General features: G+C 35.6%; 2 protein-coding genes across 5 annotated transcripts in view; both read left to right on the forward strand.

Annotated features, from left to right (window-relative positions):
• Positions 1-26,056, forward strand: part of LOC145287941 (beta-alanyl-dopamine/carcinine hydrolase-like) — a 151,134-nt gene that overhangs the window by 82,358 nt on the left and 42,720 nt on the right. The gene's annotated exons all lie outside the window — the stretch shown is intronic.
• Positions 6,586-26,056, forward strand: part of LOC145287943 (beta-alanyl-dopamine/carcinine hydrolase-like) — a 73,821-nt gene continuing 54,350 nt past the window's right edge. Inside the window, exon 1 of the mRNA XM_080135900.1 lies at positions 6,586-6,738. The gene's annotated coding sequence lies outside the window, so the exon portion shown is untranslated. The remainder of the gene's footprint in view (positions 6,739-26,056) is intronic.

Below are 26,056 nucleotides of genomic sequence, written 5' to 3' on the forward strand. Positions count from 1 at the left end.
TAACTCTCTCAATTTTTAGTCTACAGACTCGAAATTTGATATACACGGTACTGAGATTTTGGAAAATCTATGTGATCGGTTTTCGGCCAGAAATTTGGCTGTTAAAGGGTCAAAGATCAACGATTTGACCTTTGAGAAATCTACCAAACTCCTCCGGAAATTTGGGATCTAAACACTAGAAATTTTAGATATAGGTTCCTTGGACATGGATCTAACTTAATAACTTTATTTTACCCTAAAACAATAAATGTTAAGTGGTCATAATAGGGGTCAAAATTAAAAATAAATTTGACCTCTGAGGTCTCTACCAAATTACTCAGACAATTTCTAGTCTGAACATTTGAAATTTTACATAAAGGGTATTCAGAGATAGAGCAAGCTTTTTAATCGGTTTGGGTCGAAAATTTGAGCTACTAATATATAAATCTATGTATGTATGTTTGCATCTCTGCCTAAAACTTTTGACAGAGGTGACGGATTTTCACAAGATCAGTATCGTTTTTAAGCTCGACCCTTCAGACGACAAGTACGGAAAAATTGGCTAAAAACATTAATTTCTTCATCCTCAATTGGGCACTTTTCTACAGGGAGGAGTTGCTTTTTGCATCGATATTTTCGGAAGTCATCCCCTCTTTTCAGACGTCTAGCCTTCATTAAAACCTATGTCACTTCCGGTTTGGCAGTGGTCGTAACAGCAAAGACGTCAAGTTTTTTTCTCGATATGTTCTACCTTAGCGGTACAAGTTCGAGCCTGCCTTTCTACTACCACTTTTATTTATTTATTTATTTAATTTTTGCTCAACACACACCTCCAAACACCCGGGCAACGCCGGGCTGAAATGCTAGTATATCTATAAAAGTGAACGTGTCTGTGTAGCTCTCTGTGTGTTTGTCTGTGTGTCTGTCTGTGTACATTTCCCTATGCAATAACTGTCAATTTTAAGTCTACAGACTCGAAATTTGATATACAGTGCACTGAGATTTGAGAAAATCTTTGTAATTTGTTTTCGGCCAGAAATTTGGTTTTTAAGGGGTCAAAGTTCAACGATTTGACCTTTGAGAACTCTACCAAACTCCTCCGGCAATTTTGGGTCAAAACACTTGAAATTTTAGATATAGGTTTCTTGGACATGGATCTAACTTGATTTGAGCCCAAAACAATAAATGTTAAGGGGTCGTAATAGGGGTCAAAGTTTTAAAAAATTTGACCTCTGCGGTTTCTACCAAATTACTCAGAAAATTTCTGGTCTAAACATTTGAAATTTGACATAAAGGGTATTCAAAGATAGGGCAAGCTTTTTAATCAGTTTGGGTCGAAAATTTTTAGTTACCAATATATAAATGTATGTATGTATGTATCTCTGCCTAAAACTTTCGACAGAGGCGACGGATTTTCACAAGATCAGTATCGTTTTGAAGTTCGACCTTTTAGACGACAAATATCAAAAAATCGTCTAAAAACATTAATATCTTCACCTTCAACTGGGCACTTTTCTACAAGGGGGTCGCTTTTTTCGCCAATATTTTTGAAAGTCATCCTCTCTTTTCGATTGTCTAGCCTTAATTTAAACCTACGTCATTTCCGCTTCAGCGGTGGTCGTAACAGCAAAGACGTCAGGCTTTTTCCCCATTCTTTTTCTCCACTACCACTATTTATTTTTTTTTTTTGCTCAACATACACATCCAAACACCCGGGCAACGCTGGGCTGAAATACTAGTATACACTAAAGTCGGTTAATTTTTAACTATTTCTTATCCGTCTTATAATAGCTCAAATGATAATGACTTAAGGCTAGAATGTTTAATGTTTTGGTTTTGATTCCCAAGTCATATATTTTTATTTTTTATTTTTTTACTTTTCAAATAACTACTATATATTAGATACAATAAAAATGATCAATAGAGAATTGGCTCTAAAATAACAAATATGAAATCCGCATCAATTAAAATATTATATTTAAGTATATTTTATGATCGGGCAACACTGGGCACCTTGCTAGTTTTAAATAAAAACAAACCAAAAATATTGCAATATTTTTAACTAATAATGGGGTATGGTCCCTCGTTGGGAGATTCTATTTATAAACACTGCTACGAGAAACTGACAAATCAAATTAATTCACGTTCTGCTACCAAATAATCAGAAACCAGAATTGCTCCATGAAAATTAAACCTTTTTAACAGCCTTGCACATATTTTTTACGTGTTAACGCGAGATGGATCTTTTGCTCTCTGGCTGCAAAATGATAAAATCCGGAACCTTTACAGAACAAATGTCCACTGAGAATTCGTCATCTCCATGACTTGTATAGAATAACTACCCATCGGAAACTCTTCTAAAATTAAACATGGCTTACAACTCAAGAAGAATCATTTTGACACCGGAAAAGAAAAAAAGGGCATCGTTTCTGATAAACTTCTGATTTTCATAATTTCTGATTCGAATTCCAATTAATTGTCCCAACACTATTTCCTACATTTGACAACTTTGAGCTACAAGTTTTAAGATTTTCTTCATGAGTGACAAAATTTATGCTGAAGATCAAATTGACTTGTGGAAGGGAGAGTGGTGGGGGTTGCAGTGTATTGTTTCAAAAACCGAGTGTACAAAAGATAGGCAGAATGTTTTGTCTATTTTTAACGCTACTCTTTCAAATGGCGTGTTTTGTATTTTGTGAGCTATAAAATTAAAAAAATAAATTGAAAAAGTCCAAATGTCAATTGCGCAGGAATAATTTGATAATTTATACAAAGCGGTTTCAAGTAAACAGAGATAAAAAGAAAGCCCGGATGATATTTTTTTAAGCTAGTTATTCATGGACACATGTTTCACTATACTACGGCTCACCAGTTTAGCTGACTATGCCACAATTCAAACCCATGACAACATAAGCTGTAGTATATATATGTTCATATATGTATAGATACATATATTTGTATGCATCCCTAACTCTGGGTCAATAATGCAAATTTAAAGAGAGAAAACTCTCTAAAAAGCTCCTGAGGAGCAAACTCATACCAATAAATTTACTACTAAAAAATAACAAAATATCACAGTATATATATATATATATATATATATATATATATATATATATATATATATATATATATATATATATATATATATATATATACATATATATATATATACATATATATATATATATATACATATATATATATAATATATATTATATACATATATATATATATATATATATTATACATATATATATATATATATATATACATATATATAATATATATATATATACATATATATATATATACATATATATATATATATATATATATACATATATATACATATATATATATATATATATACATATACATATATATATATACATATATATATATATATATATATACATATATATATATATATATATATATATACATATATATATATATATACATATACATATATATATATATATATATATATACATATATATATATATACATATACATATATATATATATATATACATATATATATATATATATATACATATACATATATATATATACATATATATATATATATACACACACATTTATATATATATATATATATATATATATATATATATATATATATATATATAAGAATAACAGTATAGCTACATTCCACAATCCAAATATGTATTTTTTATGCAAAACAGCTCCTCCAGCATGTTAAAATTTTGGTACATTTTTTGGGTTTGTATTACTGTACATATAGATTCGAAAAAGTTGTCAAAAAACAAATATATAACAAATAAATGTTATCAAAGGCAAGATAAGTTACTTTTCTACCAAACTGGATATAATTTTCGTGTTTTTATTCAATTTAACATGTTTATTCAGCTCGAAAAACATGCAGTGTTTACTGATGTATTGGAAAATTCAAGATGGCGGCCGATTCTCTCGTTAACACGGTAAGTTCAGGAAAGGTGTTATCTCTATATAAATAAAATGAACTCATTTTTTCGCGTCTGATTTTGACCTTAATAGGATTAAAAATCAAGATATTTCATGCAAATATAATATGCACAAACGGCAGAACAATATCTGAGGTGTGTTATAGGCTTATTATTTCTCAAATTCCTCGATAATCTTAGATTTCTATACTTTTTCTGCTGAGAAGTCACGGCCAAAATCGGTTAAGATCAATGGAAGTGGTAAAATATTTTCTCTCTAATAAATTCCTCCTCCCCCTGCCACCACTTAACACCGTTTGGGGATCGTTCACAAGGAACAGTTGAGAAGAGAACACCGGTTTGGCTTCGTAGTTCTTTCATGTGAAGTAATTTAAAATCACTAAACTAAGCTGCAGTGCTCTGTGGCGTAGTGGTTAGCTTGCTGGACAATTCACATTATATTTTCACGTTCGCGCCGACCTACCGTAGTCGGTTTTTTTTTTTTTTTCCTAAACAACTGGAATGGACTTTTCTTGGTGGCCGAACTGTTAACGTTGCAGATGTTTTTTTTTTTTTTTTTTCACACTTTATTTTCCTACTTTTATTCATGACTCCGGGTTTGATCCTTCCTACTTACCTACCATAACATTTTTAACCCCCCCCCTCCCGTCCCGGAAACAAACACTCGGGCAACGCCGGGTACCCCCGCTAGTAAATAATAAACTAGACAAAATACTATTAAAAACCACCGAATATATGTCAAGTTATGTCACGGTAACATATCTTGAGCGAATTTCTAACAGTATTTTGTCTAGTTTATTATTTATTACACCTTTTTCCAAACTTACCGTGTTAAAGAGAGAATCGGCCGCCATTTTGAATTTTCCAACACATCGCTAAACACTGTATGGTTTTCGAGCTGAATAAACATGTTAAATTGAATAAAAACACGAAAATTATATCCAGTTAGGTAGAAAAGTAACTTATCTTGCCTTTGATAACATTTATTTGTTATATATTTGTTTTTTGACAACGTTTTCGAATCTATGTGTACAGTAATACAAACCCCATTTTTTACAGATCTATTTCATTATGCTAAAGCAATCGGTTATTATTATGTCAAAATCAACTCTTCTTGTGCATATACTCCTCAAAAAAAAAAAAAGAAATTCTTTGTTTTGAAAGAAAAAATGCATGACAATATAATGCCGGAAAAAATAAAAAATAAAAAAGAAATGTGCCTAAACCTAAACGTAGATTCCATGAACAAAGCTTCTTTCTTAGAACTGCACGCCTGTGGAATTGTCTTCCGTTTTCCTGCTTTCCGGCTGACTACAATATGGTTGTGTTCAAGTCTAAAGTAAATAAGTTCTTGATGAGCCGTTCCATATAAGTTATTAAATTTACCAAATTTTCATTACTAATGATTACTATATTGACCAATTTCTACTGTACACTCTTTAACCCTTATCCTTGAGTGGCCTCTGGGCCTTGATAATGTGGTGATGCCTTTGTAAAAAAAAAAAAAAAAAAAAAAAAAAATTTGTAGAAGACTCAACCGCATGTGTTTGTTCCGGCAGCCATCTTGGTTCATATCGACAATCACAAAACAAAAACTTTTAATATTTTGGTAATTTTTATACAAATTTGTATTAAAGTTTAAATAAGACCATAAAGAAATGGAGTGAAAAATTTTTTTTTTTATTTCGGCTGAATGATGGTGCGTGAGAGAGAGAAAGAAAGCAATCACCTTTTCACTTTCTATAAAATCTTTCTCTCTAGCAAGCAATGTTAATTTAATTTAAATTATCTCCCCTGAAACTCCACGAACAAATACTTTTTAAAAGATTTTTAGTAATTTATCCTTTTTTTTTTATTAAATCACTTTCAGTAATTTCTGTTAATAGTGACTAAAGTATTTATGTTAAATAGAGCAATAAAGTGAATAAGATCAAACATTAATTTATTATAAACTGTTTAAAATAGATAAAAATTTTAATCACTCAAATCTAAGATGGCGACTTTAGAACCTTCCAACATAGTGTTAGATGTTTTTTCTCAACCTTTGTAAGCACCGTTCTTTCTTTTTAGTTTATTTTGTATACTATGTTTTTTTTTGTTTTTTTTTAATTAATATTTGTTTATCTCTCAAGAGTAGCCAAATAAACTATTTTTTTTCGTTATGCATGGAAAAATGTGTGTGAGGGGGTAAAGGAATAAAATGTGTATTTACCGGAATAAAAAATAAAGGTTATGATTAGAAACTGGTTCTTTCCTCTAGTCATTGGGATGCAACAAACCAGAATATGCTCTGAAGCTGCAAGCATAACTTCAATTTAGCTTAATATTTGAAAAAATTTTGTCAATATTATTAGGGATATATATACCTAAAAAAAACTCATATACTTTTTAAACTTAATATATATATATATATATAACCTTGAAATCTTGTAAAAATGTTATTTATTTATATATGCACTGTTGTTATGTCCTAACAAAAATTGAGCTTCTGATTCAAGGAAAAAAATTGGTATACATAAAGAATAGAAAATATATACAAAAGCATACATTTCTACACACACACACACACACACACACATATATATGCATGCATCGAACTTAAATATATATTCAGTTCTGCCATATCTCTATGAGATGTAAAGTAGAGGTGTGAGTGGGGAATCTAAATTTTTTATCAGCAGAAGTTCTTCTCCGCCATTGACATTACTCAAGTGACGTTACCAGTGAATTGTTGCTGCTGAAAAAGTGATCTCTTCAAACTGATATTCTACAGGGATTTTTTTTAAATGTAAGTTACCAACTTATCTTTTCAGTCTTTAGACTTGTAGATAAAACACAGCATATTCCCCAAACGGAACAGTTTTTTTCCACAACGTTTATGTCCACCTTACAAAGATTAAATCAAGATATAATAAAACTAAAACTTATGTCTGGAATCCTTATTCTAATTTTGATTAAAATCCATTACATGATTTTGATTCTATAAAATGTCTAAAATTTGAAACTTATGCTTAAGAAGTCTGAAGAAGAAATTGAAACTTAGGGAATCTTGCTTGATTCATGTCTAGTTTCTACGGATCAAATTCAATGCAAATTTGATACACTGGAATTTTTAAATGGGAAGTTGTCACTTATTATTAAGAACCACAAGCCACTCGAGGATAAGGGTTATTGAATTTGACAGGTAGATGGTGAAACATTGACAGTGTTAGTAATAATAGTTTTAATTGGTCAGAAATTCAGAAATTGACTGCTAAAGAGGACGACTAACATGAATTTGTTTTACATTAGACTTAAAATTAGTAATGTTATATGAAGTCGGTTGGGAAGCAGTTCCGTGGTACTGCGTTTTGCAGACAGGCAGTTCTAGGAAAGAAATTTTCTTCATGGACATTCCACTTAGTTCTAGGTACACAGAAAGAGAAAGAGAATTTATTGACAGTGGTTGTAGCTAGACGAGTTTTTGTTGTGAATGTTTTATGGGTTGGGTTGGGGGGTGAGGAACAAGATTAAAAGAATAGTTAAGTTATAGCTAAAGCTGAATTAACGTTTGTTTCTCTAAGGCTTGTTTTTTTTTTTAATATATATTTTAATTATATACAAGGTTTTAAGGTTGGTTATCTTGTCTTTTAATAATCGGTTGATGATATACACTAGTCATACAATTTGTAATAAATAATTCCTCCTTGTCAGTGAATCTTTATAATTTTTTTAAATAGACTTTTTGTACTAGTATTCAAAAATTTTATACCTAACCTGGAACCAAATCCTGAATCTACAGAGTTTACCGTTGGAACAGTGAGTAGCTAGAGATCATCAAATTGTAAGGCTTGGTCAGCCTTCATGATGGATGCAGTCGCAAGGATGGATGGATGGATGGATGGATGAACGGCTGGGTGGATTGATTGGAGCTGGCTCAATTCAATCTGGGTGAATGCTGTTTCGAGTACAAGTACAATGATGACTGGGGTCCCAGATGCTAATCATGTGAGTGACAAAACAGTTGTATAATCTGCCATACTGATGATTCTTGATAAAGATGAAACACACACATGCGGATATTAAAACAATGATTATATAATAGAGTGAAGTGTGTCAGATTCTCCAAATTTGTTATCGATACATTTTTTTTTTTTACAAAATCAATATTTAATTCTGAATAACCAGTCAATTACCAAAATTATCAACCTGCGTTCTTTACACACACACACACACACACACACACACACACACACACACACACACACACACACATGAAAATAATTTGCATTGATATATTTTAGAAACTTTTTGGTTCTGTTAGGTATCAGTTTATCAAATACCAATTGGATCTTTCTTGTGAACAATTGCTGAGAATCTTGATTTGGGGGTTTTATAAAAAAATGTACGAACAAAATTATGCCCGATCAATGTATAAGTGACTGCTCCTGCTGTTTGTCACATAGAGACAACGTGTAAAGTTGCTTGCATCAGCAGGAGCCGAATCGGACATTTAGTCATGTTGGATTTTGGTCGGACATAAGAGGGCTTAATAATATTGCACTGTGCACTGTTGCTGATTTGCTATTAAAGCAGCTTTGACACAAACGAACTACTGGATTAATCAGTGCAAAATATTGTACAAATTTGTTGTGGCATTAAATAAACAATAAAATGAATTTACTCACAAGTTTCAATTGAGAAGTTATTTTTTAGCAAATATATTTTGGAATTCATATAAAAAGTATTTACAAAAAACAAATAACTTTTTAAAACATCCTCTCTTAAGGCAGATAAGTATTTATTTACATAATGAACTCCTTAAAAATTGAAACAATTATTTTTTTTTTTCAGTTCTATGTGCCACTTTTTTCGTTTTGTTTTTTCGTTAAAAATATTGTAAAAAAATAAATAAGTTTATTTTTTTTAGATTAGTCGTGCCTTCATTTTAGTAACTATGCACGGCTAAGAAATAAACACATTTTATGTACGTCTGATAAAATCCTAAAAGACTGAGATAATTATTTCGCACACTGCATTGGAAAAAACATTTCACAGTCATTAAGGGTTTAATTAGTCAAAGCAACTTCAACAGTTTCAAGTTTAATTAAAAAAAAAAAAAAACAGACAAAAACAAACAAAAAAAACAAGCAATATTCAATAATAATAATGATCATAAGGATTTTACAAAGATTTTCTAGTGTTGCATTGTGATTGTGTTACAAAATTCAAATTTTAAAGAAAAAGGTCACTTGTAAAATTTCATTTGTCAAAAAAAAACCTCTTGGCTGAAAGTTGTGACTAAATTCGTTATGTTTTTTTTTATTTCAATGATAAAGAAATAAACTTTTTTATAATTATTTTTTTTTTGACAAAGATAAAAAAAAGTGGAACACTGGGTCAAAAAAAGTCTCAGTCAAGAATTTGCCAAAAATAATCACAACTAAGTTGTTTTATTGTTTATGTTAATAACATTTTTCGCGCTAATGGACTCAGTAGATTGCCCGTGTAAGAGGGAATATTCAATAAAAACCAGGAGTTTTCTTTAGTAGATATCTTTAAGGTATGAACTTAAAAGGATATTTGCCAAGTTTTCATTTTATTGTTTATTACAAGATTGTTTTATGATATTTTACGCTGACGGACCGAGTTGATCACTCGTATCGAAGTTGCTTTAATCAGCAGCAGCAACAACAATTAGGCGTAGATTTATCATGCATAGTTTTTAGTTATATATATTTAGTAAAACTGCTGATTTGAAGTTATCCAATACACTCTAAGAAACTGTTGCACTATTATCATCATCATCATCATCATCATCTCATATGAATCCAAAGATTCCATTGTTGGTATTGGTTTCTAGTTGCAATTCTTTCTAGAAAGACATCAGAGATTTCTGGCGGGACCACATGAAGATTGTCATCATCCTAAGTGAAAGTGATTTTTGTAAAACTTTGATTCGAACTTGAGACATCCAAATCGTCAGTCTGTGTTGTTAACTACTAAACTACCGCCACCCCCTGTTGCATCAATTCATATTCAGTTTAATTTTCCTTTGATTTTCTTAACAGTTGCTTAAACATACATGCGAAATGTTTTGCTTGGCCATTGGATCTTGGATGGTATAGAGCAGTTGTCACATGACTAATTGAAATTTCTTTGCAAATTCCTAAATTATTTCATCATACATTGAGTTCTATTATCAGAAATAATTGTATAAATAATACTGAATCTTGTGAAGACTTTGTGCAAATGTTTATAGTGCGAGTTTCCTATATTTGGCAATCTTGAATCACTTCAGTAAACTGCTTACTATAATTAGGTTATAAACTTGATTCATTTGTCCTGTATAATCAATATGTAGTCTTGAGCAGGGTCTGTCTGTTTTCGACTAATTTTTTACTGGAGGTACTTTTTCTGCAATTGCACAGAATCTACAGAATTTCACAAGATCTTCAATTTCTTTACTCAAGTCGATTGCATAAATAGATTATGCAATTGTATTCATTTTCAGTTTGTGAGAGGGTAATCTATCTCCATACTTTCCCTTAAACACACCAATTGAACTTTTATTAAGTACAATACTTAATAAAATAATTTTTTTTAATAGAGTAGAGAATGCATTGTGGATGCGTTATCGGTAGCTCCCGTTACTCTCGCTTCTCTTTATTTGTCTCTCAGTCCTCATTTTTTAATGAGTGATTTTTCTGACAAAGGGAGAAGAAAAATCTGTATTCTAGGTTGGCAGTATTTTGTGTGAACAGTCACCAGAGATGTCGGAAATTTTCTGTTTCTATGTCTATCTTTGTAGCCATGTCACTAGTAAGGATGCTGGAGGTAAACGTTTTATCTAGGCTGACGTTATCTGCCTGATAGTCAGGGACCCGAACTTTGGATTTACCACTAAGGAGGCTGTCCTATCAGCAGGTGAAAAGTACTGGGGCTGCTGTATTGCCATCTGGTGAATGGATTCTGGACTGGTGGGGCATCTCGATGCCATATTAGTGAGTAATTATTATGGCTTTACCTTATCATGTGCTACAAAAAAAAAAAAAATTCTTCGTTTCTTTTTCTCTCTTAGTTTCTCTCTCTGTCCTGCTCTAAGCAAGTCTGTCAGCCTAGTTCACAAATCCCAAAACTGCTGCGTTTATATTTACTCTCTATCGCCCCCACAACAGCGGAGCTACTATCTTTAAAAGCATATATGAGAAAATTGATCACGTCCAATCTGCTAATCCTTCAGCTAACATTCACGATGATGAGGGGAGGTTCTTTCATGATTTTTCCATTGCTTATGACCTCACTCAGATTGTTCACGAACCCACCCGTGTACCCGACACTGATGGCCAGTATGCGAGTCTCCTAGACCTTTTTCTCACAACTTCCCCTGAACTATGCTCAGTTTCTGTTCTGTCTCCTCTTGGATCTTCCGACCACTCTGTTGTATCAATTAAGATAATAATGAAATGTAATAAGTCCTCAGAAAGACCTCTCCATCGTACAGTATATCGATACAATATTGCTGACTGGGATAGCTTCTGTACATTTATATCAGATCTAACTCTGTGTTCCATGTTTAAAAAGAATATGTCCTCTATAGTATCAAACCTGACGGAATGGTTAATTGTAGGTATAGACCGTTTCATACCCTCAAAAACGTTCCAGCAAAAATCTAACAGCCAGACATGGTTCTCTCCAGAATGTGTTAATGCCGTTGCACACAGAAATCACTTTTTCTATTGCTTCCAACATAATAGATGCATTGAGATTAAAGCCGCTTTCAGGACTGCCAGCAACCATTGTAAAAAAGTAATAAAGAATGCAAGAGAGTTGTATGCTCAGTCCATTAAGTCCAAAGTAGCTGAGTAGCGGCTTGGTTCCCACCAGTTTTGGCAAATAGCAAACAGAATCCTGAACAGAAGCATGTTCTCTATCCCAACTATCATCAATGGACCTGAAGTAATCTCGTCAGCATCAGACAAAACCAAACTCTTTGCCAAGAACTTTGCAGCTAATTCTACCCTTTGCGACCAAGGCCGCCAACCTCCAATATTTCCTCTTGTATCAGAAAACACGGTATATGATATACAAATATCTGTATATAATGTTGCCAAGCTCATCAAAAACCTTGATTCTAGTAAAGCAACCAGCCCTGACAGTATTCCAAATATTTTTTTTATTACATTTTCACCCCAAACAAGGCACATTGCCACTTTGATGTAGGGGGGCTACTATCAGGGACATAGGCATTGGGGTACTGTGTAGGGAGTTGGGCAGCAAGATGTCGGTTCATGTTACACTTGAACTTCTGCATGTCAGTACAGTTGGAGAAGCAAGAACCCGGAAGGGAATTCCAAAGTCTAGTGGTTTTGAGGAAGAAACTACTGGAGTAGAAGGCTCTCTTACATCTAATGATCTCTACTGTGAAGGGGTGGGATTTAGCTGCTTGTCGGGTTTGTCAGGGGTATTTACGTCGAGGGGGCGCAAGTGCTTACAGTTTGTCAAAGCAGTCACCATTAAAGTACTTGTAGAACAGGCAGAGGGATGCAACATTTTGTCGATGGGACAGAGGCTGAAGCTTATATGACAGTTCAGGACCTATCAGATTGGTGACACTCTTTTGAACTTTGTCTAAGAGCGATAGACTAGTGGCTGATGCACCAGCCCAAATATGACAACAATACTCCATGCATGGGCGAATGGTGGCCTTATAGAGGTACAGGATATTTCGGGCGTTAGTAGCTTTCTAGCACGGTAGAGAGAACCCATCTTCTTCGCAGCGGTCCTGGCAATACTCTCAATGTAATTGTTCCAACTCATGTTTTCTGTGAATGCTAGGTCGAGAAGTTTAAAAGATGTGCTTTCAGATAAAGTCATTGGCCATTGCTATTGGTGGTAGAGAAGGTTTCTTGTAATTATTGAAGGAAACAAGTTTAATCTTGGCAGCATTGAATGTGACCATCCATTTTTGTCCCCATTCCACTACAGATCGGAGATCATCCTCTAGTATTTCTGCCATTTCTTTAGATACGTGTTCATTTGTTTTCCTGTCGTGTCTGTTATAGAGCATGGTGTCATCAGCATATATATCCATCTCACAGACAATTTTGTCGGGGAGATCATTTATGAATATTCGGAATAATAGAGGTCCAAGGATAGACACCTGAAGCACTCCCGCATTTATATCATATTGTTTAGATGTACGACCGTCAAGGACAACCTAGATTTTTCTCTTATCTAAGAAGGATTTAATTATGTTATAGTACTCAAAAACTTCAACCAGAACCAGCGCCCATATTTACAAAACTGTTTAAACATTGTCTTAAGAAGAATTGCTTCACATCACCCTGAAAGATCTTATCAGTATGCTCTGTATTTAAGAATTCAGGTGATCACTCATCTCCCTCTCAGTGCAGGCCAATAAGTCTCCTGTGCATCATGAGTAAGTTGCTGGAATCTGTGTTAAATAGAGAAGTAATCAACCATCTCAGCAAAAATAACCTTCTTAGTGACACACAATATGGCTTCCGTTCTGCTAGATCTACAACAGATGTGCTTACAGTTATATCTCATAGGATTAGTGAATCTCTCGATGGAGGCAACATTTCTAGGGCAATTGCTCTTGACATATCAAAGGCTTTTGATAGGGTATGGCATATAGATTTACTTCACAAGATCTCCAGCTATGGTATAGCTGAAAATGTCTTCTCGATTATTAAATCATTTCTCTCTGATAGGTTCATAAGAGTAGTAGTTGATGGGCAAAAATCAGAAGCTCACAGTATTAATGCTGGAGTCCCTCAGGGGTCCATCCTGAGCCCAACTCTCTTCCTGATCTACATTAATGATCTTCCAAATCACATCCTTACATCATTCGTAGACATTTATGCTGATGACACTACCATTTATGGTAGCACATCAAAGACTGTAAATGACTAAGTTCTCTCCGATTCTCTCTCCTCTGATCTTGAGCATGTGGTACAATGGGGAAAGGAGTAGCTGGTTACTTTTAATGCATCTAAAATCAAGCTTCTATCTTTACATAATCAACGCTCTGATCCCAATCTGGCATCAATTGAAATGAATGGCTCTCGTTTTGGGGAGGCCTCATATTTGGACAAGCTTCTGAGCTTGACCGTTACTCCTGATCTTAAATGGAATACGTACATCAAATCTGTTGCCAAGGTCGCTGGAAAAATGGTAGGATCCTTCTATCGATCCAGAAGATATCTCACTGCTGATGCAATTCTCTATCTATAAAGAGCCAGGTACGTCCAAGGATGGAGGACTGTTGCCACATATGGGCAGGAGATGCTAGAAAGGACTTATTCTGCCTTGATAGGGTTCAAAATAGACTTTGTGGCCTGGTGGGAGATGTCCTTTTCTCCTCGCTGCAACCTCTATCTCACAGAAGAGATGTTGGGAGTTTGTCTTTGCTTTATCGTTATTTTCATGGCAAGTACTCGACGGAGCTTCAATCTACGGTCACCCCTCACCAAACTTTCACAAGAAACACTCGTCTAGCTGAAAACACTATCAATAATTTCTTCACACTTTTTATCTTTGCCTAAACCTAAACGTAGAATCCATGAACAAAGCTTCTTTCTTAGAACTGCATGACTGTGGAACTGTCTTCCGTTTTCCTGCTTTCCAGCTTACTACAATCTAATTGTCTTCAAGTCCAACATAAACAAGTTCTTGATGAGCCGTTCCACTTAAGTTAACAAATTTACTGAATTTCCATTACTAACGATTACTATATTATAATTGACTACTGTAAACTTTTAACGCTTATCCTTTTTTTTTTTTTACATGGGCGTCACCACTTATCAAGGCCTGGAGGCCATTCAGGGATAAGGGCTATTGTGTGTACAGTAATCAATGAGATAGTATTGTAGTAATCATTAGTATTGGAGATTTGATAGAGTGTCTTACTTAAGGGGGCGGTTTGTCAGGAATTTGTTTATGTTGAACTGTAAGACATCAAAGTTGTAGTCAGGTGGAAAACAGGCAAACGGAAGAGAGTTCCACAATCGTGCACTTCTGAGAAAGAAGCTTTGCTCATAGAATCTACATTTGGATTTAGGCACAGATAAAGAGTAGGGAAAATTATTGACAGTAGTTTCAGCCACGCGGGTGTTTCTTATGGAAGATTGGCGAGAGGGGACGAGAGATTGGAGCTCAGATGAGCACTTGCTATGGAAATAACGATAAAACAAAGACAGGCTCGCAACGTCTCTTCTGTGGGAGAGAAGCTGCAGGGAAGAGAAAAGGGCATCCCCCACTAAACCACGAAGTCTATTTTGTACTCTGTCAAGGCAGGGTAGGCTGTTTTTAGCAGCTCCTGCCCAGATGTGTCAGCAGTACTCCATACTTGGACGTACTTGGCTTTTATACAGATAGAGAATTGCATCAGTAGTGAGATATCTTCTGGAGTGGTAGAAGGATCCCACCATTTTCCCAGCGTCCTTGGCAACAGACCTGATGTACTTGTTCCATTTCAGATCAGGAGTAAAGATCAAACTTAGAAGCTTGTCAAAACATTGAGCCTCCCCAAGACGAGAGCCATCCATTTCAATTCATGCCAGATGGGGATCAGAGCGTTGATGATGTAAAGATAGAAGCTTGGTTTTAGATGCATTAAAAGTGACCAGCAACCTCTTCCCCCACTGTACCATGCGCTCAAGATCAGAGGAGAGAGAATTAGAGAGAACTTTGTCATTTACAGCTTTTGATGAGTTGCCATAGATGGTCGTGTCATCAACATAGATGTCAACGAATGATTTAAGTGTGTTTTGGGAGATCAGGAAGAGGGTTGGGCCCAGGATGGACCCCTGAGGGACTCCAGCATTAATACTGTGGGCCTCTGATTTCTACCCATCAACCACTACTCTTATGAACCTATCGGAGAGAAATGATTTAATGATTCAGAAAACATTTTCAGTGATACCATAGCTGGAAATCTTGTGAAGTAGACCCTTATTCAATACCTTATCGAAGGCCTTAGATATGTCAAGAGCAATTGCCCTGGAAAGGAAGCCTTTGTCAAGAGATTCACTAATCCTATGAGATATAACAGCTACCATATCTGCTGTAGATCTTGCAGAGTGGAAACCATATTGCATGTTGCTAAGAAGGTTGTTTCTGCTGAGGTGGTTGACTACTTCTTTATTTAATATGGATTCCAACAACTTACTCATGACACACAGGAGACTTATTGGTCTGTACTGAGAAGGAGAGGACTTATCACTTGAATTTTTAAATACAGGGCATACTGATGAGGTTTTCCAGGGTGTTTGAAATCACTTCTCCTTAAGGCAACGCTTAAACAGTTTTGTAAGTATGGGGGCAAGTTCTGGTTGGAGCTTTTTCAGTACTATAACTGGAATGCCGTCAGGGCCAGTTGCTTTACTGGAATCAAGGTTCTTGATTACCTTGGCGACCTCATGCACAGATATTTGTATGTTGCATAGCATGTTGTCAGTTATAGGAGGAAATACAGGGAGTTGATGGCCTTTGTCACATAGGGTAGAATTAGCTGCAAAGTTCTTGGCAAATAGTCTGGCCTTGTCTGATGCTGACGAGATGACCTCAGGTGCATTGATGATAGTTGGATAGAACGCACGCTTCTGTTCAAGATCCTGTTTGCTATTTGCCAGAACTGGTGGGAACGAAGCCGCTGCTCAGCTACTTTGGATTTAACGGACTGAGCATATAGCTCTCTTGCATTTTTTATTACTCTTTTACAGTGGTTGTTTGCAGTCCTGAAAGCAGCTTTAGTTTCAGTACATCTATTACGTTGGTAGCTATGGAAAAAGTGATTTCTGTGCGCGATGGCAGTAGCACATTCAGGGGAGAACCATGGCTGGCTGTTAGGTTTTTGTTGGAATTTTTTGGATGGTATGAATCGGTCTATGCCTACAATTAACCATTCGGTCAGGTCTAATACTATAAAGGACACATCCTTTTTAAACATGGAATGCAGAGGTAGGTCAGATATGAATGTACGGAAGCTATCCCAGTCAGCCATAGAGTATTGATATACAGTACGGTGGAGAGGTATGTCTGAAGACTTATTACATTTCATTTTTATCTTAACTGCTACAACAGAGTGGTCGGAGGATCCCAGAGGAGATAGAATGGAACATGAACATAGCTCAGGGCAAGCTGTGAGGAAAAGGTCTAGAAGGCTTGCATATTGACCGGTAGTATCGGGCACATGGGTGGGTTCGTGAACAATCTGAGTGAGGTCATAGGCAGTGGAAAAATCATGACAGAACCTCCCCTCATCATCGGCTTTATTTGAGTGGGTCAGCCATTCCACATTATGGACGTTGAAGTCACCGCAAATGTGAATGTTAGACGAAGGATGAGCAGACAGGATGTGGTCAATTTTCTCAGATATGCTCTTAAAGATAGTAACCCTACTGTTGTGGGGGCGATAGAGGGCAAATATAAATGCAATAGTGTAAGCTAGTGCAACCTGGAAGCACACATAAGGTAAATTAGGGACTTCTCTGGAGATATCCCTACCACATGGAAATCTATCTTTAATGTAGGCACATATTCCATGCCCATGGCGATCTTGGGGGTCAGATTTAGATGTTAAGTTAGAGTATCCTTTAATTATGAATTCGTCTAGGGAAGTGGTTGGCCCTATGCCAGTTTCACTTAGAAAGAATATGTCCGGTTTGAGTGATCTCTGGGCCTTGATAAGTGGTGATGCCTATGTAAGAAAAAACAAAAACAAAAAAAAAAAAACCCCTCCTTATTTGGGTTTACATCCTAGTTATTCTGAAAGATATTTCAATGTTGTTTTCTTTATATCACCACACGCTCACCTTATGACAAAATATCATAAGAAAATTTTTTTTTTTTGTGATTTGAACTTTATCTTTTGCCAACTCATGATTTCTATTTTCTTTTTATCGCTAATATATTTATCAAATTTAGCTTTAAATTTAATCTTTTCAAAGGTAACTGGCAATTCTTTTATCATGTTGCAAAAGTACGTTTTTTTTTCCTCGTTTCTGTACTTAATGAAGCAATTATTCTTAAGCTCACTTAGTTTTGGAATAAGTCTTAACAATCTGTATATGTGTGTTATTTTCTTTGATCATTGTAAATTGATCGTAATGGATGATGGTCATGATATTCATTTTTTTGGGTTTTTTTTTACATAGGAGGTCACCACTTATCAAGGCCCGGAGGCCACTCGAGGATAAGGGTTACTATGGAATAATATAGTAATCGTTAGTAGTGGAAATTTGGTAAATTGGATTACTTAAGGGGACGGTTCATCAAGAATTTGTTTACGTTGGACTTGAAGACAACCAAATGATAGTCAGATGGAAAATAGGCAAACGGAAGAGAGTTCCACGGGTGTGCAGTTCTTAGAAAGAAGCTTTGTTCGTGGAATCTACGTTTTGGCTTAGGCACAGATAAAGAGTGGGGAAAATTATTGATAGTTGTTTCAGAAATAAATCTTTTTCCATGTAAAATGTATGACATTTTTTTATTATTCCTCCTATTTTATTTGACTGCAATGTATGACATTTTTTTTATTATAACATACCCCTATTTTTATTTGACTGCAATATTTTTTTTTCGCTGGCAATAATGCTCTTCATGCATAGGATACTACTTGTAGCTATCCATGATATTCCTTAGAAGATCATGGATAGTCTGTTCAAGATCCTCTCAAAGGATAATGTCGTTAACCAGTTCATGTATCTCCACCATAACTGACAACGCCTTCCTTGATATTTAAACCAACAAGGAGAACAGGAAAGCAGCTACCAAGCTTGCTCACCTCACATTCAGTATGGACGGAGTATTGTAACAGTGCAGACGTGCGCATGGCAGCTATATGCAAATACTGAGCTGTGTGTGAAACAATGTCATAGTAAGGAAAAAGAAAAAGATATAAAAAGATGAGAGAGGACATTCGAGAGAATCTGGAGGGTGATCACGTTAGAGACGTAGGTGACATCACAGCCGTAACAAAATGTCACACATGATGGGAGAATGAGTAATAAAGGCAGTCACATTTGCGAGTGATTTTTTCAAACTGGCGACTAGAAATAATGAAACTCTTATCTTTTGGTTATTGTGTTTCTTTTACTGACAATCTTCCAAAACTCACTACTGAGTGAAAAATATCTTTTCAATTTTTTCTTTTTTTTTTAATAAAACGAATAAAGTTAAATTATTTAAACAATAAAAATTTAATAGAACAATATACTCTTTTTTTAACGAAGGCTTTTTTTAAAAAAAAACATCTGAAGAAATTAGAATGTTTATACCTTCAAGTATCAACATAAAATTTGTTGTATATTTAGAATTACACTTATTAAAAAAATACAGAAAAAATTTATTATGTACATAATCATCAGAGAACGAAGATGTCATATTTTAAAAATCACATGGGTTTATCTCGTAACTTTTCTATTTGGCTAGTAAATGAAAATATTTAGTTGTCAATGGTCAACCAAAGATAAATTTATCCATAGAGCCCTGAAAGGTCTTTTCTGAAAGCCTAAGATAGGAGTTGAAGTTCTTTCCTCTTATTACTGAATGTTTTACTTTAAGTGCTTTATCACAGAATGGTTTGTGAGTATTAAAAATGTCTACATTAGAGGAATTGCAACTTATTCTTTTGCTGATATAATTTGGAATGTGCTTAATTATAGATTTTGGATGTTTTGAATTTGGGTTTACATATATGGGGTCAGTGTTATCTTTGTTTTTTATAGGGTGTATATATTTTGTTTTTTAAATCTAGAGTAACATCCAAAAAATTAACAGTTTTGGTATTTAAAACTATTTCTGCTTTTAAATTTATTCTTCCTTGAGGATTAACATTTTCATTTTTTCACATTTAGGTCCGTTCGAGTCTATTCTTTGTCTCTTTTGTGACGTACTCTACATGACGTACTCCTTGGGTCTACATGTGTAAACGTGCATAATGTTACACTACAAGTTGATGGTGAAAACTAAGATGACAATGTACAGCATCTTCATCTTCATCATCATCATCATCATGCTGTTTTATGACAGCAATACATGGACCACCTATGTCAGACAGAAGCGGCAACTCAATATCTTTCACCTATGAAGCCTCAGCCACATATCCTTAGCATAATAGAGTGTTCAACACAAAGGTCTTGTCCCATGTGAGCCTTCGTTGTGTGTACAGTCTCCTCAAGTAACAGACTGTTGGTTGGGCCATATCCATCACATGAAGGACAGGTGCATTCATAAAGACATCCTGTATAGAGAATTGGCATCTATAAAGGGGTCCACCACCTACCTCCAACTCTGATACAAAGATGCTATGAGGTGTAACATGAAGGCAATCAACATTGACATTTTGTCGTGGGTGAGAGTTGCAGATGACTGCTCGAGATGGAGAGGAACCCTGAACCAACATCTGAAAGCAGGAAAGGAGAAACTGTGTGGAGAAGCGTGCAGGGAGAAAGGAAAGCACCAATGCCAGCAATCCAGGTACGGCACATGTTTGTGACCATTGCAACAGACTGCTACTCCTCTATCACATTGGTCTTTTCAGCCACAAGAGGCTGCTCCAGCTGAACAGACAGTCCACAATTATGCTAAGAATGTATCACCCATAGTTAACTCTTACCGACAGAAACTTGCTGCATCTTCCTTACGTAAAAAAAAATGGCACCTAATCCCGAGTTACTAGCACCAGTTGTCTTCATTAGAATATGCAAGAGATAAATCAAATATTAACACCTTTATAATTTGTTCAAATAACTTTTAATATTAAAAAGGCCAGTTTTGTTTCATATATTTCTTAATTTCATTTATTTAACGCATCTCTTAATGTGTATATTGTAGGAATAAAATTATTATTAATAATTTATCGCAATTTGTAAAGGAAACCTTAATTTTTAATCTTCATCATTAAAAATAATAATAATAATAATGATAATAATAATAAAGCAAAGATCGACAAAACACAAAAAAACGGCAAATGCAGACTCTGTGGACAAAGAGACAAAACAATAAACCATATAGTAAGTGAATGCAGCAAACTGGCTCAAAAGGAATACAAGAACAGACACGACTAAGTGGGGAGGGTAATACACTGGGAATTATGCTTACAATTGCATCTCGAACGCACAGACAAATGGTATAGCATAAGCCAGCAACAAAACAAGAATCACAAAATCCTATTGGACATGGACATACAAACGGATAAAACCATCCAAGCAAGAAGACTGGATGTTGTAATAATTAACAAGAAAGAAAAGTCCTGTCAAATCATAGACTTTGCTGTCCCAGCTGACCACAAAGAAAAGGAGAAATGGAGCAAATACACAGAGCTAACCAGAGAGCTGAAAGGGATTTGGATGATGAAGAAAATCAAAATAATACCTATAATAGTAGGAGCACTAAGAAAAATTTCGAAAAACTTGGAAAAAAGAATGGGAGAAATTGAAATCAAAGGAATGGCTGCAAAGATACAACAAATAACGATAGATAATGAAAACAGCTGAAATATTAAGGAAAACCCTTGAATACACATGAGCCAAATACGTGGGTCAGACAGACTGCTGCAGAGGCAAAAAATGAAGAAGTGTTACATGGAACCAAAAACATTGAAGCTGCATATCTACAAATTCTCTATTCCCTCACCCATTCCCTCCCATTGCCCCATCATCGCTCCTCCCCAATGAGTGATGCCAAATAGTCGAGAAGGGTAAAGGAGGATGGAAAGACCGAGAAAAAAGCGTTGACTAGACCTCTGCTGGTCAAGTGCAAAGAGAACTGGGTCCTTGGGAAAGCTTATTGCCACTCAAATTCCAATGAAGACCAATGGTCGCTGCCAGTGAGAAATCAATGGTAAGCAGCTTTTGCAGTAATACAAATTTATTTGTAAATGTTATCGAAAGGGATGGAGAGTACTGGACATTTGGGGAGACTTGTTGTCACTCAGCTTCCAGGGAACACCACAGGTTGTTTTCAAGAAGAGATCTTTGATGACCTATGTGAAAGCTCCTTGTATAGAATAATAATAAAAAAGTCAGCCAACCGGTTTCGCCCTTACTTTTCAAAAGCTGCATTGAGAGATTTTTATTAAAAGGGAGAAAAAACCCAGAGGTAACTCTCTCTCTCTCTCTCTCTCTCTCTCTATATATATATATATATATATATATATATATATATATATATATATATATATATATATATATTTTTTTTTTTTAAATAACACTAACATTATTATATCTAAATATAATGATGGAATATCTTGGAGACTAATCGCATTGAAACCTAAGAGACGCTCTCTTTGTTTACAAAGGGAGGGTCGTTTTAAATGAGCGTGAGTAGTCTCCAAGATTAATTATTAATAATTTGCAAATCCTAAAATCTTGCATTGTTGACATATTTGTACGAGGAGACATATTTTTATTGCTGTGCTGTAAATCCCACTGTGTCTGGCTTTCAACAAATGTCATCAATTATGTGTCCCCAGTATTTAATTGCTGTTAAAGGATATTTGCATGTATTAAACTTTAGTTAAAAGCCATAATCTTTAATTTTATTAAATACTAGCAGTTCAGCTCGGCTTTGCTTGAGCCCTATGTACTGTTCATAACTTTATGTGCATATGTATATATTAAAAAGTGTGAATATGTACGGTAATGCCTTCTATATAATAGGCTTCCTTAACTACCATAGAGAAAAGTTGGAAACCTCAGAGGTCGAATTTTTTTATAACTTTGACCCCAATTTTGACCCTTTAACATTTATTGTTTTGGGCTCAAATTAAATTAAAATGTTTGACCCATGTTCAAGTAATCTACATCTAAAACTTTTGGCCGAAAATTTGGCTGCCAAAAGGTCAAAGTTCAAAAGATTTTACCTTTGCAGTCTCTAGCAAACTATTCCGATAATTTTGGGTCTAAACATTTGAAATGTTACATAAAGGGTATTCAGGCACACAAGAAGCTTTAAAATCAGTTTTTGAACGAAAATATTGCTGCCAAGAGGTCAAAATTGAAAGAATTGATCTTTGCAGACTCTACCAAACTTTTCTGTCAATTTTGGGTCTAAACACTTGAAATTTTAGATATAGGTTACGTGGACATGAGTCAACATTTTTAATATATATATATATATACACATAAAGTTATGAACAGTACATAGGGCCCGAGCAAAGCCGGGATGAACTGCTAGTATATATATATATATATATATATATATATATATATATATATATATATGAAAAATAGATTGGAGGTGGAAGGACCTGAACGCTCAACGTTTTGCCTGATTTATGCGGGCTTTTTCAAGAAGAATGGTCATTGACGAGAGGGTCGGAAGATTTGGGGTTATATATAATGATGGGGGGGGGGGAGAGCAGCATGTTTTCTTATGTAAATTAGATGCCTATATACATGTATACATTTTTTGATTAGAGAAAATAATAATAATAAATTGGAGTAAACTAGCCTAGTTATTTGAAAGATTGCGTCTAAAAATAAAAAGTAATAAAATAACTTGATAAAATGAGATGAGAAAATTAATTGGGCTCAAATATCATAGAGACTTAACAGATTGTGTCTAGAAATATGACTGTGATAGAGTAAATAAAAAAAAATAATAAAATGAAACAAGATTACGAAGGGAGTTTTTAACAAATTAGAGACAATTTCATTTAATCGTCAAATCAAAATACATGGCTAAATATAGTTTATTTAGTCCCCTCCAGGCTTTCATAGTTAATTTTAAACTATCATTAAATTTTATTTTGTTTAATTTCGCTATGCAAATCTATAAAGTGATTAAAAAGTTGAAATTATTTGAAATTTAAGTATTTATATTATAATACTTTTGCGTATTGTGGGGTATATGCGAAAGGGTGAAAAAAGGTACCGTTTAAGGCTAGGTTATGGTTAGAAACAAAAACAAACAAACAAAAAATAAGTAATATACGACATACCGGGCGTACCTGCATCACTCTTTGGGAAAGAAGAAGGAAAGGATGGCTAGCTCATTTATATACCGGAAGGGCATCTTGGGAAGGCAGGGCATGATGGGAGAAGCTATTTTTTTTCTTGTCTCTTCCTTTTTTTTTTTTTTTGATAGGAGGATATAAAAGCTGGGAAAAATTGAAAAGAGTTGTGAACATCTTCTCTTGAAAAGTATTTTGTGTTGCTGACGTTCAAATTGTGCGGTTTGACATTGGTGGAGAGAGGCCAGGTGTGGTCGATTGGAAAAGAAGAGGGCAGAAACATGGTGTTGTCGAGCGAGTGACTCCTCACTCTTTCCCGAACCCCAGAACCGAATCCTGATTGTAACCTTAGAAGCTATTTCGGCCTGTCAAACAGATTAACATGGCTGACTGGAGACTGAACACTCAGATGTTGAGACTCTTCACTGGTGGGGGGTGACCTAATTAAATGGCTGGAAAAATTAAAGATGGTGGCAAGGTTGCAAAACATCGAAGACATGGTCACCCTCCTGCCACTATACTTAGAGGAGGAAGCCCTCACAATTTACCAGCAGATGCACGATGAAGATAAGGGAGACCTTTCCTCAGTGGAGCAAAGACTGAAATTGGCTTTCGCCGAGAGTCCATTTGAAGCACTCGGCAAGCTTGCAAGTTTGAGGTGGTCTGGCGGGACTGGCAGGATTGGCTGGTTACGTGGGGAGGAGCCTGAAGATGATGGTAAAGCTATACCTAGTGAATGGCTTCCCGGAAAAAATCTCTGCGAACATGCAGAGAATCACTGCGATCAATACTATGGAAGTGGATGATCTCTTGGTCCTAGTCAAGAATGTCAAGGGCCCAATCGTGGCTGAAGCTGTGAGTGGAAATACGTGCACGAGGCCCCACTTGAATGATGAGAGACAGGCGGTGAGGCGACAGGAGGGGAGACCTGCCATCAAGTGATTCTGGTGCCAGGGTTCTCACCTGCTCAAGGCCTGCAAAGAACCGAGACCGGAGATCACCTGCTACCAATGTGGACGAGTGGGGCACAATAGCTGCTATTGCGTCGCTTTGCGGAACCAAGGAAATTAGTGAAGGGGAGCCATTGCACCAGTGGTTCCCCCTTCTATGTGGAAATGGCGCACTATGAAACGTTGCCTCAGTTACCAGTAGTAGTCAATGGGAAGAGAGCCATGGCCCTTGTTGACACAGGCTGCACCATGACGTTGGTAGCGAAGAATGTCGCTAAGTCATGGAGCGGAGCCAGGAGTATTAAGATCATGGATGGCAGGGAGGTGAAGGAGACAACAGTGGAAGTACTGGTGCAAGGTGTGCCCATTGGACTGTGAGCCCTGGTGTTGGATCATCTGGTCAGTTATGTTGATGTGGTTTTAGGTGTAAGTGCGATCAATCAACTGGGGGGGAGGCGCTACATTGAGAGGGGGCCAAGTAACTTTCGGACGCCTCGGTGCAGTAGAGATGGCAGGAGTGAAAGGTGATAGAAATATCAGAACGCAAAAACTGGAGGCTTGCCGCATTGAGGACGAGGATTTCCTGGCGAGGTTCGATGGCAAGAGGTGGATGGTGGAATGGAAATGGATTTCCAGGCCTCCGGAACTACGAAACAAAGTAAGCTGCTACGAGAAAACACTGAGAGGAGAAATAGGAAAAGAATTCGAGGAAGAAGTGGAGAGGCGGATAGAGGAGGGAATTCTGAAACCGTGGACAGGAGAAGAAAAAGGAGTGCTATCTTTATTGGCGGTTGCCCAACCCACTGGCGGTTGGTCAATCCACCCAAAACAAAGTTAGACCGGTACTGGATTTCAGAGAATTAAACAGACACGTAGCCTGCCACAACTTGAATGCCTACTAGACACTATCCTCGAGTGTCTAAGGTCTCTCTGTACGGGGGTTTGTCAGAACAATCTGGCATGAGGATACTTTTTCATAGAAGTAAACCCTGACCAAATATTTAAAATCACATAGTATTCGCAGCCCAAATAAGATCTCCTCACTACGGCTACCCCACAGCTTTTCCGAGGAATGGTGCACCTTCTCCAAGTGATATTACCTCAAGTAATAGCACAAAGCTGGATACTCCACCAGACTAGATAAATTCTTGTCCTGGAATCCAGTAAGACCATGAGACCAATATGAAAGATAT

The sequence above is a fragment of the Euprymna scolopes genome, chromosome 11 (assembly GCF_053919585.1).
Source record: "Euprymna scolopes isolate OS-2025 chromosome 11, ASM5391958v1, whole genome shotgun sequence".
Classification (NCBI taxonomy): Eukaryota; Metazoa; Mollusca; class Cephalopoda; order Sepiida; family Sepiolidae; genus Euprymna; species Euprymna scolopes.